The sequence below is a fragment of the Camellia sinensis genome, chromosome 1, assembly GCF_055761805.1.
Source record: "Camellia sinensis isolate YWXY chromosome 1, ASM5576180v1, whole genome shotgun sequence".
NCBI lineage: Eukaryota > Viridiplantae > Streptophyta > Magnoliopsida > Ericales > Theaceae > Camellia > Camellia sinensis.
Window position 1 is genome coordinate 161,810,440 of NC_138961.1, and position 14,825 is coordinate 161,825,264.

A 14,825-nucleotide genomic window follows, 5' to 3' on the forward strand; every position below is an offset into this window, starting at 1 on the left:
TGATCTTGAGATAATCATGTCTGCAATCCTCTGATCGCCCCTGACCAATCCTGATCTCCCTCGATCTGCCATTTGATCAAGCCTGATCTCCTCTGGTCTTCAATGATCTATCTCAATCTGTATCTGGTTGTCCAATCTGGTCAGAATCTGCCCATTCTAACCTCGTCAGTGAATCCGCAGCGTTCCACAATATCCGGCAACCTTCCTTCGAGTATTGAAGATGACAAACACCCATGTTTTGACAATCTTTCCAAACCGTTCAGAATTTCACTATTCTGTCCCCGCGGTTGCGTCCGGAGCGGTCCGTTTAGCTAGAACCAACCTTCGCTGCATTTCCAGGGACCTCACTGAAAACTATCCCGAAAGCTGGGCCACACCACAATTTTCTGAAAATTCTGGGCCAAATTGCAATTTTCAGAAGTTCAGGGAATATTCCGTGTACCAACAGAATATTTCGTCCACTGTCTCTAACGCCGTCTGCCACTCTAATCTGCCTTCTTTTTACAGAAACTCCATTTCCAAAATCTGACCGTACGGATGTGTCCGGAATACTCCAAATAGTCGGAAACCACTATTGGATCACCAAAAATGGACTCCAAATGGCTTCGATCTAGCCAAAACATTTTGTACGCCTCAGATCTGCGGCTGCACCGTAGCCGCAAAACACAGGATTCTTCCTCCTGCGGATGACGTGGCAGCTGACGTGGCACGCGCGTGCCATACACGCGCCTCCCCCCACTCGTCTTCTTCCTTCATCCGCGCGTGGGGCGCGTGCCTGCGACTGGGCCGACGCGCCGTCTGCCTTCACGGCGCGTGGTGGCGCGTGCCGAGACTGGGACTCACGCGCCTTCTTCAGGCGGCGCGTGGGGGCGCGTGCCAACTCCTCTGGGTGTCTGCTTTATATGGTTGGACTCCTCTTCTCGAGCCCTTGCTTCTGGTATGCTCAAAACCTGATTTCGAGCAACTTGATTTCTGGACAGTTTCGAACACGACGCTGTTTTTGTTCCGAAACGCCACCGACGAGGCTCTGATACCACTTGTTGGGATCTGGGATCCCGCCCAAGACCTTATAGAAATCAAAACAAGCAGAAAAAACACACCCGCACACAAGGAGACACAATATTTTACGTGGTTCGGCCCAATGCCTACGTCCACGGGAAAGTAACCGGTTATCACTATACCAATGAGGAGATTACAGAAAGATTACAATAGAGGAGGAGCTCACACTCTCCTCGCTCAGCCACTCACCCGTCTCCCTCGCTCACACCGAGGGAGACGGTCTCTCCGCCTCACATCTCTCGCACTCTTTGGTTCACGGTTTTCTTCCTCACACTTTGCTCTCTCCTCTCAACCTCCTTTTATAGGTGAGGGAGTAGGTGGGAGAGCCTTTGGGCAGCCTCCATCCTTGACTCTTCAAGATGGTTGGTGGCCGCCAAGGTGGACTTTGGTTGGTTGCCTTCCCATTGTTGCCAACCAAACTTGACTTGGATGATCACCCCTTTCACACATGGGTGAATTCAACATATGGATCATCTATTACTATGGTGGGGTAGAGGGAAGATGAAGAAGATGAAGAGGAAGATATGGAGTGCTATCCCATTGGCTGTCCTGTGGTTAGTTTGGAAGCATAGAAATGAGTGTGTTTTCAAAGCAACCAATCGAAACCTGATTGAGCTGTGTAAGTTGATTAAGACTAGAATAACTCTGTGGTTGAAACCACTCTTGAAGGATTTTCATTTTAGAACTCATAATTTCATCCTCAACTTGAGACAGATTAGGATGTGTTTGGGAGGAGTTGTGATGTACTAAGGGAGTGTTATGCTAATGGGACTGGGCCAGGGAGTGGGCAGTTTGTTTTTTGTAGCTCTATTTTGCTTCTGTTTTTGTTCTCTTGATTGTATTGTTGGTCTCTCACCAACTTTGGGGCTGTGCTAGCATATGATCAGATAGGTCTCACGGTGCCAACAAAGTTCGAATGGTGTAGGTCTATTATGATGCTCTTTGCATTTCCTCATCTTTGTTGATGTAATCCAAATAGTTGTTCATTTATTCATCAATAAAGTTCCTTTTCAGCTGATAAAAAAAACAAAAAAGCTCAACTTGCCTATCACGTGATGTTACTTTTTGTTTTTATTTTCTTTTTTTCCCCATTTTTAACACAAGTACTTTGTTTTCAACTCATATTTATTTTGTTTTTTTAGTTGTTGGTGTTGGGGATGGATGGACTGTAACGCCCTCAAAATAATAACATTAAACCCATCAGATAAGACAAGCATTTACATATAAACTAACCACATTCCTTTATTTCATTGAGTTTCATTAAATAAATATTACATGTTAACCTCATAACAAAATGCCCTACGGGCTTACAGCTTTCCAAGTTAACACTTGGTTACAACAAAGAGTTCTAACTCGTTTACACATTAAGCCCTTGGCTTGAAGTTACATGTAATACATCAAAAGTAAAACGACAAAACTATGCCCGCCACTAGCCTCCCAGCTAAGTCCTTGGAGGTGGCATGCTTCCTGTACCTGAAAATGATATTCCCATATAGGGTGAGCCACAGCCCAGTAGAAATACACTAAACCAACCATGGACAATGACTAAAACATTAGCAATTGATAGTTGGTCAACACTGATACAATCACATAAATTACATATTTATGTCAACGACTTACAAGTCCCAATTACTTTTCATTTTCCCTTTTTCAACAGATAAGCATGCTAGCTCTATCATCATTTCCACAGATATGTATAAAAACTATATCTCACATTCAGATAAGCATAAAAGCTGTATCCACATTCTACAACAGATATGTATATCAACAATATCCACAGATAAGCATACAAGCTGTATCCACATTCTACAACAGATATGTATATCAACAATATCCACAGATAAGCATACAAGCTGTATCCACACTTCACAAAGATAAGCATATGAGCTCTATCTTCACTTCTCTAGACAAGCATATGAGCTCTGTCTACGGAGTTCATCCCCTATCTCCTCCCAATACCTATCCGGTTTAGAGGTACATCCCCTATCTTCCCCTAAACCGCGGAGTACATCCCCTATCTCCTCCTCTACACATAACGTATATAAACACATTGGTTCTATATACAATCACACAATACACACAATTAATGTATTCTATCAACCGTCAAGTTCCATGACACATTCCATTGATTAGTTTCCGTTTACCTAATCATCATGCATTGTCCATAACAATCTCGACTATCCTCCACCGATAGCCCAAAGCAGTTATTTCTAAAACAGAAAATAAATGCACAAATGGATATTCAATCAACATTTCATTTCCTCATTTCTCATCAATTAATTATCCCAATTAATTAAACAATGTAATTAGGCCATTTTCCATAATTACCATTTCAACCCTTAGGTCCCATTTTCATCAATGATTCAACAATCATTCTATTTTTCTATGCCAAACATGCATCTAGGTTTATTATGAATAAAACCCCAACTTTTGTAAAATTACACAAAAGCCCCAAACTTTCACAAATTTACCAAACCAAGCCCAACATCTCAAAATACCAAAATTTAAAGACAAAACCCATAGAGAGGAGTAGGTTATCCCTACCTCAAATTCGGAGTCCCAAAGGAGAAGACGACCAAACCCAATGTGCTCCAAAACCCGAGATTTTCAGATTAAAATGAAGCCCTCGACGATCAACAACTTTTTTGTAAAGGCCAAAGGTGAGTAAATCACTCCTACTAGATCAAAACCTAGAGAGAAGGTAGTATCTAGAGTGAGAGGCTCAACAATGGTGATTTTGGAAAAGTAAGAGAGAGAAGAGAAAGTGAAAAAGTGATTTAAAGAGTCACAAATTCGGGACTTTAACCCAGGTCTCCGCTCGAGCGTAAAACACCCCGCTCGAGCGGCCACTCACAGACTTCCGCTCGAGCGGCCAACCTCCCGCTCGAGCGCAGAATGCACTCGCTCAGCACATTTGCAGAACCAGGCCTCCGCTCGAGCTCCCAATCCCTACGCTCGAGCTCACAACACTGCACAACAAGATACTGGATGGATGTATTCCCCGCTCGAGCGCCAACACCTCCGCTCGAGCGGACAGGCCAAAAATCTAGGCAACTAGTTTTGGTTTCTAAACTCAACCAACCTGAAACAAACCTGCCCAACACATCCCATAACTCAAATACTAAGTAAAAAGGATGCAAACAAGATGATAGACAACTACCAACATCCACGGACACATGTCCGGATCACGGTATAACAAGGGTAAACCCGGGATCGCTATAACCTCCCCCCTTAAAGAATTTCGCCCCCGAAATTAAGCACAAGTTGCAAAACAAGCTTTCCTCCATTTTAAACAGTGTTACACTTGAACAGTCAACAATTCGACCCATTACCGGTCATCCCATCCCTTAAACAAGAGACATATCACAATATGTAAACAACATATGTACTTTCAACATGCATCAACATTATGCACTATCCTTCCAATTTCAACAATATATTCAACAGATATAATGTTACATTCAACTTCCATATGAGGCAAGTTCCAAAACATACTTTCAATAAACCAAACATTTTCAATGTTTCACAACTTAAGACATATATAAAAGCTCTTAAGTTCAACAAAACGTAAAATTTAAATACAAGATCACACATCAACAAACAAGTCCGAATATTTCTCACGGACTTCCAACTCACGTTCCCAAGTGGCTTCCTCCACTCCGTGATGTTTCCACAAGACTTTCACCAAAGGAATGGTCTTGCCACGCAGGACCTGATCCCGCCTATCCAAGACCCGAACCGGTCTCTCCTCATACGAGGCATCCTCATCTACCTCTAAATCAGTCCAATCCAACACATGTGATGGATCTGGCTCATACTTCCGAAGCATACTCACATGAAACACGTCATGCACTCCGGACAACTGCGGCGGTAAGGCTAACCGATAAGCAACCTCGCCTATCTTCTCAAGGATCTCAAAAGGACCAATAAACCGAGGGGATAACTTCCCACTCTTCCCAAACCTCATCAGGCCTCGTCTAGGTGATATCTTCAGAAAGACATGATCACCTACCTCAAACGCCAAAGGCCTCCTCCTACGGTCGGCATAACTCTTTTGTCGACTCTGGGCTGTAACAAGCCTCCTACGGATAAGCTCAACTTTCTCCGTCGTCTCCCTAACCAACTCCGGACCCAACAAAGGTGCATCACCCACCTCGGCCCAACAAACTGGAGACCTACACGGTCGGCCATACAAGGCCTCAAACGGTGCCATACCGATGCTAGACTGAAAACTGTTGTTGTAGGCAAACTCTACCAATGGCAAGTGCCTCTCCCACGTCCCACTGAAATCCAGGACACAACCCCGAAGCATATCCTCGAGGATCTGAATAGTACGCTCGGACTGCCCGTCAGTCTGAGGATGATAAGCCGTACTAAAGGTCAACTTAGTGCTCAAGGCACTCTGCAAACTCTGCCACAACCTAGCAGTAAAACGAGGATCTCTATCTGAGACGATCGTCACTGGGACCCCGTGCAATCTCACTACGTCCCGAATATACAAATCGGCAAGATGATCTATCGAATCTCTCACGCGCATAGGAATAAAGTGCGCCGACTTAGTCAACCGGTCTACGACCACCCAAATAGCATCACTACCCCGCTGAGTCTTCGGAAGACCTACAACGAAGTCCATAGTGACATGCTCCCACTTCCACTCGGCAATAGGCAAGGGTTGCAACAAACCCGCTGGCCTCTGATGTTCGGCCTTCACTTGCTGGCAAGTAAGGCACTTCGATACGAAAACAGCCACATCTTTTTTCATACCCCACCACCAAAACTGGCGACCCAAATCCCGATACATCTTAGTGCCTCCCGGATGCACCGTAAGGCGTGAATGATGAAACTCTCGGAGTACCTCCTCTCGACAAGACTCCGGCACAAACAGACGGTCTCGGTATCTCACACTCAGGTCGGGATACACCGTCAAACCCTTCTCAACTTTCGCACTGGAGATCTTCTCTCGGAGGGATTCTACCTCAAGGTCACCTCTCTGTGCCTCTAATACTCTAGTCACAAGTGTAGGCTGCGCAACAACAGAAAACAAGGCCGCAGCCTCAACAGATCCGCCCAGTAGCAAATCAAACTCGCCAAGTGCTCCCAACATCTCCCATTCCCGGATGGCTATACAAGCTACATCACTAATGGTTCTCCTACTAAGGGCATCGGCCACAACATTGGCCTTTCCCGGATGATAATGCAACTCAAAATCATAATCCTCGATGAACTCCATCCATCTCCTCTGCCTCAGATTCAAGTCTCTCTGTGTAAACAGATACTTCAAACTCTTGTGATCCGAGAATACCTCGAACCTCTCACCATAAAGGTAGTGCCTCCAGATTTTCAAGGCAAAGATCACAGCTGCTAACTCTAGGTCGTGTGTGGGGTAATTCTTCTCGTGTATTTTCAACTGACGTGAACCATAAGCTACCACTTTCCCCTCTTGCATCAACACACAACCCAAACCCTCTCGTGAAGCATCACAATAAACCGCATAACCCAACCCTCTCTCCGGAATAATCAACACCGGAGCGGTGGTCAATCTAATTTTCAACTCTTGGAACGACTTTTCACAAGTCTCACTCCACACAAACTTGACTCCCTTCCGAGTCAGTCTAGTCAACGGTGACGCTAACCTGGAGAAATCTTTCACAAACCGACGGTAATACCCAGCTAATCCCAGAAAACTGCGGATCTCAAACACACTCTTAGGCTGTGCCCAATCTTGCACTGCCTCAACCTTGGATGTATCAACAGACACCCCTTCCCCGGATACCACGTGGCCTAAGAATTTGACTTCCCTCAGCCAGAACTCACACTTCCCAAACTTGGCATACAGCCTATGGGCTCTAAGTAACTCAAGCACCACTCTCAAGTGTGCCTCGTGCTCCTCCTCAGAAGACGAATAGATAAGGATATCGTCCACGAAAACAACCACAAATCGGTCTAAGAACTCCCGGAAAATCCGGTTCATCAAGTCCATAAAGACTGCCGGTGCATTGGTAAGTCCAAATGGCATCACCAAAAACTCATAATGGCCATACCGCGTACGGAATGCCGTCTTAGGAATATCTTCCTCCCTGACCCTCAACTGATGGTAACCCGATCTCAAGTCTATCTTAGAGAAACAACGGGAACCCTTCAACTGGTCAAACAAATCATCTATACGGGGCATAGGGTACTTATTTTTAACCGTAGCCCGATTCAACTTCCGGTAGTCTATACACAATCTCAAGGCACCATCTTTCTTTTTAACAAAGAGTGCCGGTGCTCCCCACGGTGAAACACTAGGGCGAACAAAGCCCTTATCTAGCAATTCCTGGAGCTGAACTTTCAACTCAACCAACTCTGCTGGAGCAAAACGGTAAGGTGCCATAGAAATCGGCGCCGTACCAGGCACTAGATCAATAGAGAACTCTATCTCTCGGTGAGGTGGCAAACTAACAAGATCTTCGGGAAAGACATCCGAATACTCACAAACCACCCTCGGTAATACGTGCTGGGTCTCACCACGCTCACCACTCTCAAAGCTAGCTAGTAGACTACTAAGCTCACTTCGCCCTCGCGAATCATACCCCGGTGGCAAAACACTACCAACCCGGTCTCCCAAGAAATGGAACCACTCCCCGCTCAAGGTACACAATGTAACCCCCTGGCGGTAGCAATCAATAACATCCCGGTATGACGATAACCAGTCCATACCCAAAATAACATCAAAACCCTTCATGGGCATGACAACAAACGGAAAAGGAAGCCTATAGTCGGCGACCTCTATATCACATCCTCTAACACCCTGTTTCAGAATCAACTCACCACCCAAAGGCGATACCACACAAATAGGAGATGCTAACTGTGCTAACTCCAATTCCAAAACAGATGCAAATGCAGCAGATACAAAAGAATGAGATGCACCCGTGTCTATCAACACATTAGCAACCGAGTTGCAAAACAGAAAAGTACCTCTCACTACTGATGGAGCCGGTACTAAATCCTGCGCGGTAACAGCATACACGCGCCCCGTAGGCCCCTGGTCTACCTGCTCGCCTCTCGGAGCAAAAGACTGCTGCACAGACTGGGATGACGAAACTCCCGGATTGGCCCTCGAGGCCTGCACAGACTGAGCTGGCTGAAAACCCTGCGTCTGTCTAGAACCAGACGCTCCCGAAGTGGCACTCAACTGCGGACAAAACCTCTTCATGTGCCCAGGTTGTCCACACTGAAAACAAGTCAAGAGCTGCCCCCTGCCTAAACTCTGACTCTGCGGTCTAGCTGAAGAAGAAACAGCTTTCTGACCCCCACCCTTCTGCGGGCAAACAGATACCTTGTGACCCAGCTGGCCACACTTGTAACAGGTGAAATCCCCCTGACCACCTCTCCCGGAGCCTGCACTCGGCACTGGGAAGGTCGATCTAGCAACACCACCCTGCGACTGCTGAGGGTTAGAACCCCTCTGCCTCCTGCCATCACTCTGACTATCCTGGCTCCTCTTGGAGCCTCTCTGCCCCTCATCCTCCTCCTGCATCATGAGCTCCATATGAGCTGCAGCGTCCACTAGGTGTCTATACTCTCGAATATAAGACCCACCAATTCTCAACTTGAGGCCCCGCCTCAACTTCCGCTCAAACTCATAGCAACGGCGTTCCTCAGACGCCACCAGTTCAGGTGCAAACCTAGACAGACTGGTAAAAGTAGCCTCAAACTCGGCCACTGACAAGCCCTGCTGATTAAGCCGGCTAAACTGATCCCTCAGCTTCTCCCTAGCTACTGCAGACAAAAACCTCTCCTGAAAAGCATTCACAAATGCCTCCCAAGTACCACCAACACGAGCCTTCTCGTACTTCCACCATTGACCCGCATCTCCCTTCAGTTGGAAGGATGCCAAGGTCACTTTCAGTGCTCCGTCCTCGATGCCAAGCATCTCAAACGTCTTCGTTGTCTGTTCGAGCCATTCATCTGCCTTAAGCGGCTCTTTAGGATCCCCGATAAACTCGTCCGGATTACACCGAAAGAACTCCCTCTTCAAGAAGGACGGCCCTGCCTCAGCTGCCTGATTCTCAGCCCTAAGAATACCCAAAGCTCCTGCTAACTCTCTGGCCAAGGCACCCATAGCCTGCTGACCTACTGGCTCAGCCACAGTGGCTTGACCAACTCCCTCCTGTACTGCCGGAATCTCACCCGGTAACGGTACTTCCTGCCTCGCAGGTCTACCACGCCTAGCTCCTCTTCCTCGTCCTGACATCCTAATAGAGGCAACACAGAACGTTAGCACATTCACGAATGTGCCGAAACTAAACACTCACGTCCTAATGCATGGACAACTGTAATTCACTCCACATAAGCACATAAACACATAAGCACTTACGAATTTCATTTCCGGATAATGATAGTCCCGAGGCGTTACTAGAGTTCCGGTTAGAAACAGCATTGATCAAGTGCTTTTCCAACAAGACTCCCAGAAACTCAAGGATCCAATCAACATCCTAGAAATTAAATTCCATACCCACATAGTCACATAAGCATGTTATCAAATAAACACATAGCATATGGTACTACTTCTACGTCTCTATCAAGCGAGACAAACCCATTGTGATCCTAATCACTTCCCACGTACCCAAAGTATTCGAACCCGGTACGCTCTGATACCAAGTTGTAACGCCCTCAAAATAATAACATTAAACCCATCAGATAAGACAAGCATTTACATATAAACTAACCACATTCCTTTATTTCATTGAGTTTCATTAAATAAATATTACATGTTAACCTCATAACAAAATGCCCTACGGGCTTACAGCTTTCCAAGTTAACACTTGGTTACAACAAAGAGTTCTAACTCGTTTACACATTAAGCCCTTGGCTTGAAGTTACATGTAATACATCAAAAGTAAAACGACAAAACTATGCCCGCCACTAGCCTCCCAGCTAAGTCCTTGGAGGTGGCATGCTTCCTGTACCTGAAAATGATATTCCCATATAGGGTGAGCCACAGCCCAGTAGAAATACACTAAACCAACCATGGACAATGACTAAAACATTAGCAATTGATAGTTGGTCAACACTGATACAATCACATAAATTACATATTTATGTCAACGACTTACAAGTCCCAATTACTTTTCATTTTCCCTTTTTCAACAGATAAGCATGCTAGCTCTATCATCATTTCCACAGATATGTATAAAAACTATATCTCACATTCAGATAAGCATAAAAGCTGTATCCACATTCTACAACAGATATGTATATCAACAATATCCACAGATAAGCATACAAGCTGTATCCACATTCTACAACAGATATGTATATCAACAATATCCACAGATAAGCATACAAGCTGTATCCACACTTCACAAAGATAAGCATATGAGCTCTATCTTCACTTCTCTAGACAAGCATATGAGCTCTGTCTACGGAGTTCATCCCCTATCTCCTCCCAATACCTATCCGGTTTAGAGGTACATCTCCTATCTTCCCCTAAACCGCGGAGTACATCCCCTATCTCCTCCTCTACACATAACGTATATAAACACATTGGTTCTATATACAATCACACAATACACACAATTAATGTATTCTATCAACCGTCAAGTTCCATGACACATTCCATTGATTAGTTTCCGTTTACCTAATCATCATGCATTGTCCATAACAATCTCGACTATCCTCCACCGATAGCCCAAAGCAGTTATTTCTAAAACAGAAAATAAATGCACAAATGGATATTCAATCAACATTTCATTTCCTCATTTCTCATCAATTAATTATCCCAATTAATTAAACAATGTAATTAGGCCATTTTCCATAATTACCATTTCAACCCTTAGGTCCCATTTTCATCAATGATTCAACAATCATTCTATTTTTCTATGCCAAACATGCATCTAGGTTTATTATGAATAAAACCCCAACTTTTGTAAAATTACACAAAAGCCCCAAACTTTCACAAATTTACCAAACCAAGCCCAACATCTCAAAATACCAAAATTTAAAGACAAAACCCATAGAGAGGAGTAGGTTATCCCTACCTCAAATTCGGAGTCCCAAAGGAGAAGACGACCAAACCCAACGTGCTCCAAAACCCGAGATTTTCAGATTAAAATGAAGCCCTCGACGATCAACAACTTTTTTGTAAAGGCCAAAGGTGAGTAAATCACTCCTACTAGATCAAAACCTAGAGAGAAGGTAGTATCTAGACTGAGAGGCTCAACAATGGTGATTTTGGAAAAGTAAGAGAGAGAAGAGAAAGTGAAAAAGTGATTTAAAGAGTCACAAATTCGGGACTTTAACCCAGGTCTCCGCTCGAGCGTAAAACACCCCGCTCGAGCGGCCACTCACAGACTTCCGCTCGAGCGGCCAACCTCCCGCTCGAGCGCAGAATGCACTCGCTCAGCACATTTGCAGAACCAGGCCTCCGCTCGAGCTCCCAATCCCTACGCTCGAGCTCACAACACTGCACAACAAGATACTGGATAGATGTATTCCCCGCTCGAGCGCCAACACCTCCGCTCGAGCGGACAGGCCAAAAATCTAGGCAACTAGTTTTGGTTTCTAAACTCAACCAACCTGAAACAAACCTGCCCAACACATCCCATAACTCAAATACTAAGTAAAAAGGATGCAAACAAGATGATAGACAACTACCAACATCCACGGACACATGTCCGGATCACGGTATAACAAGGGTAAACCCGGGATCGCTATATGGACGGAAGCAAGGAAGGGTGGCTGGTAGAGATTCTAAAAAAAATTGTTTGAAATAGAATGTTCTCCATCGGCCAAGGTGTCCTATGTTTTAAAATTTTCTTTATTATAATCATATTAATTAAGAATATGTACTAATTTTGTTTGAAATATTACAGGTCTTATTATAATTTTATTTTGTTTTTATTGTACGATAGAATAATGCATTCTAATTGGATTAACGTTGATACCTAGGACTCCTATGAGACATACACCATTGGCCCAAAAAGTATTTGCTGCCCCATACATAAGGCTATGCCACAAACTAATCTTGTTCTTTTCATATATTACATTTTATTTAGGAGGAGATTCCCTTCAGTTCATACTAGAGGGCACTTTTGGATTCGTGGGTGTTTACTATAAATTTCGTTTCGATAATTGAAACCGTTAATTTTGTTGTGCATTTCATGTATTTTATTCATCAAAAAAAAAAAAAGATCGATCCGATATTCATAATATATTCAATTTAACGCGTTTATCACCAAAAAAATGAACAACAATTGTATTTTTCAAAATAACCATTCATGATTTTTGTGACAAATGCGATCAATAGGTTACGATTATCGGGTCAACTTAATTTTTTGTAGATGAGATACACGAAATGCCTAATAAAATGAATGATTTGAATTATCGAAACAGCACATGTGATAGACTCCACAGATCTAAACACAGTGGCGAAACTATGTAGGGGTTGAGAGGGGCCTCGGCCCCTTCCCATTTTTTTACAATTTATTATTAATTTTATATTTACAAGTATTTATAAAATGTATAATGAAATAATTTTTTAATTTTATAAAAATTAATTTATTAATTTTCTATTTTATTAGTATTTCATAATGTATAATAAATTATCTATAATTATTTTACATTTTAAATAATGATAAATTATGCAAATAGTCTATGTAATTTACATGATGTGTCAATTTGGTCCTTATTGTTTTAATTTGCTCGATTTTGTCCCTTAATTTAATAGATTGTGTCATATTTGTCCAATAAATAACAACCGTTAAGTTTGGTGGATGAAAATTCAAACGATGTGTCTATTTGGTCTCTGTAGCTTGCATAATGTGTCAATTTGGTTCTTGTTAAAATTGAGCAAATTAAACAATAGGGACTAAACTGAAACATCGTGTAAACTACAATGACTAAATTGACACATCGTTTGAGCACATGACAACTTTCTGTCCATTAAATTTAACGATCATTATTTATTGAACCAATATGACATAATCCGTTAAATTAAGGGACAAAATCAAGTAAATTAAAACAACATAGATCAAATTAACACTTCGTGTAAACTATATAGACCATTTGCGTAATTTACTTTAAATAATAGTATCAATTTTATTGAGTCGATTTTATTAATACAAGGGTTAGAGGTCACTTATTTTTTTAATTTTAGAAGTCAAATGGTGTGTATACTTTTTTGAGTCCTAATTGATTAATTTTTAAACTAGTTTAAAATAGTAGTTTAACTGATTGTAGATTGAGATCTAATCAATAGTTCAAAATTGCAAAAATTGCACAAAAAAAAAAAAAAAACTATTTGTTAGATTTATTTAGTTTTCTTGTGAAATACTTATTATGCAACGTTTATATAACAAATTATGTTGAATTAGTAATGCACTAAAATTAACTCCACATTTTTTATGTATATGCAATTGCCCTTCCTTGACAAAATTTCTGATTCCGCCATTACCTAAACAACGCCATCTAGTCCATAATGTGGATTGAAGATAATCTACCTTCTTTATTTATTTTAGTTAAAGCACACGTGCAATGCACGTGACTATTTTGATCCAGCTTACTTTTTCACAAATTGTAGCAGGTAGTGTTCATGGATTTAAGCAAAATTTGACAAAATAAGATCAACTTCTACGGGGTGCTATTTGCGTATATATCATTTGAAAATGAAATTAAAGTTAAGAAAAGTAAAAAATATAAATTAAGCTGTAAATTAACTTATGTGTAGTTGTCCACATTACATAATTAAAATATAAGCAAAAACTTTATGGAATTTAGACATAAACATCTAAAAATGCATGTTTAAATATAGGATAAGGTTGTGTGCCATAACTATTAAATCAACCAAGCAAATGTAAATAGGGATCTTTTTTTTTTCTTTTTTTTTTAACTTATTGATGAAAAAAAAAATAAATGTAGAAAAAAGAAAACTGAAGAAGTTATCAAAATTTAAAATCGTTACACAAGAAAAATTTAGGAATTTTAAAAAATGTGACAAAGTTCACACCAGACAGAGTTACACTCTTTATATATAAAGTTCCACATTACGTAGGTCCCACTCCTTATAAGATATCTTTATCTCATTTTGTGTTTGGTACTTTGTGCATTTAGAATTATTAGAATAATTCTTTTTATACCCAAAAAATTATTAAGTACGTCCAATTTTTTAATACAATTTCATTAAATTATTTATAGTTATAATTTACTCTCAATGCACCCTATGCTTTTTCCGAAATTATCTTTCAATGTACATCCAAATCCTAAATACACCACTTTGAAAAATCCTTTAAAAAACTTTTAAATAGATTTCTTATTATAGTTATTCATTTGGGATTTATTGCTCTCTAACAGTTCTCTTCTTCTATTTCACGGTCGACCTAAAATTTCTTATAGTGGTTGTTATTTGTGTTGTTGTTTGGAGTAAGAAAGAAAATGAGAAAATAGTTGAAACTTGGAGAAAAAGATGAAAAGAATTGAATATGAAGAATACGTACAAGAGGTTTGAGGGTACCATAAGAAAGAAAATTATTTTAGAGTTTAATATGTATTATCCTTATTAGTAAATTTATTTTAGAATATAATAGGAATATATAATGAGTTATTATTTGAATTCAAATAGAATCACCTGACCTATTGTTATAAAATTGGAAGAAATTGAAAACATTTTCTAAAGCAAATCCACAAGGCTTTTGGAATCATAAACAAAATAATGTATACCGCTTGTTGAACGAAATTTATTTATTTTTAAATAAAAACTTTAAGATAAAGTTCTAACTTAATAAGAA